General features: G+C 47.3%; 1 pseudogene; it reads left to right on the top strand.

Annotated features, from left to right (window-relative positions):
* The first annotated feature begins 852 nt into the window (after positions 1–852).
* Positions 853–1418, top strand: LOC123838563 (ras-related C3 botulinum toxin substrate 1-like; annotated as a pseudogene).
* Positions 1419–1693: the final 275 nt, after the last annotated feature.

Here is a 1693-nt window from a genome sequence, read left to right on the forward strand (position 1 = left end):
GTTGCTTTGAACCAGGGGAGCAAGGGGAGAGGCTGACAAAAGGCCAAGAGCACCAGGAGTGGCGGTCATCGGGGGCCATCTTGGGGGCTATTACAAATGTCACCAAGAGCATAGGTTTGTGCCAATTTTACCACAATCACCCTAACACTGAAGGTTCTAATATTTTAAAATTACCAGTGTGGTAGGTGTGAATGACTATCTCCCTCTTCTCTGGCCTGGTATCGACCCCTAGGTTCCCATGGGTCCTCTGCTCTCAGGTGCTGCCAAGGAATTTCCCAAAAGTTGTCAACTGACAGCAACTAAGACCCCTAAGGAACTGCCCTAACTGGGACTTCAAAAAGCTATAAACACAGACCTGTATTAGGCAGCAGTGAGTTCCCTGGGAGGGTTCCAGTCTCAAGGGATTGCTGGTATTTGGGCAGCAACTCCAAAACCTTGAACACCCTGGTACCTGTCCCACTTAAAAGCACAGAAATTTAGGAAACCAATCTTCTTTAAAGCTTACTATATCAGGGTGCCTGAGAGCCTCAGTTGGTTGGGTGTCCAACTCTTGATTTCAGCTGGGGTCATGATCTCAGTGTTGGGGGATCTGTGGGATCAGCCCACCTTGGCCCCTGCAGTCATCCAAGAGTCTGCTTCTCCCTCTTCCTCCACCTCTGCTGCTCCCCTGGCTTGTACTTTCTCTCCCAAATAAATAAATAAATAAATAAATAAATAAATAAATAAATCTTTATTTTTTAAAAAAAGCTTACTCTGTAGGCTGGGCTCCGGCTTCCCATTGGTGGAGGGCAAGCCAGTGTAGGATAGCAGCCCCAGCACCCTGTGCCCTGTGCACCCACCTGCCTCAGCCTGATGATCGACCCCGATGCAGGTCATCAGGTGTGTGTGGTGTTGGGAGACCATGCTGTGCGTAAAACTTGCCTACTGATCAGTTACGTAACCAGTGCATTTCCTGGGAAATATACTCGGCCAATGTTCTGGTAGATGGAAAACCGGTGAATCTGGGCTTATGGGATACAGCTGGACAAGAAGGTTATGACAAATGAAGTCCCCTATCCTATCCGCAAACAGATGTATTCTTAATTGGCTTTTCTCTTGGGAGTCCTGCATCATTTCAAAATGTTCGAGCATAGCAGTACCCTTTAGTGCGACACCACTGTCCCAACAACCGCATTATCTTGGTGGGGACTAAACTTGATCTCAGGGGCGACAAAGACACAATTGAGAATCTTCAGGGGAAGAAGTCAACTCCCATCACCTACCCTGGGGTTTGACCACGGCTAAGGAGATCGGTGCTCTAAAACACCAGGAGCGCTCGGCTCTCCTGCAGTGAGGCCTCGGTGTTTGATGAAGCTAGGCGAGTGGTTCTCTACCCCACTCCTGTCAAGAAGAGGAAGAGAAAACGCCTGCTGCTGTGAATCTCTGGGGCCCCTCTCCTGCCCTGTCGCCCTGGGAACCTTTGTACGCTTTGCTCAAAAATGGTGGAGCCTTCGCACTCGGTGCCATGTTTTTGTTACAGATTTCATTACTTTTTCCAATAAAACCATTTTGAACCAATCAGTAATTTTGAGGTTTTGTTTAAAATGTAAGACTTCAAACTTTCCCATTACATTAAAATTTAGCCCTAAAATGGTCAGCTTTCTTAAAGCCTTATTTTTCAAAAGCCCCTATTCTTGCTCAGATGAAGAGTTGC

Source organism: Mirounga angustirostris, unplaced genomic scaffold (assembly GCF_029215605.1).
Source record: "Mirounga angustirostris isolate CCGP_5_RB_7025 unplaced genomic scaffold, mMirAng1.0.hap1 SCAF_3, whole genome shotgun sequence".
NCBI classification, from domain to species: Eukaryota; Metazoa; Chordata; class Mammalia; order Carnivora; family Phocidae; genus Mirounga; species Mirounga angustirostris.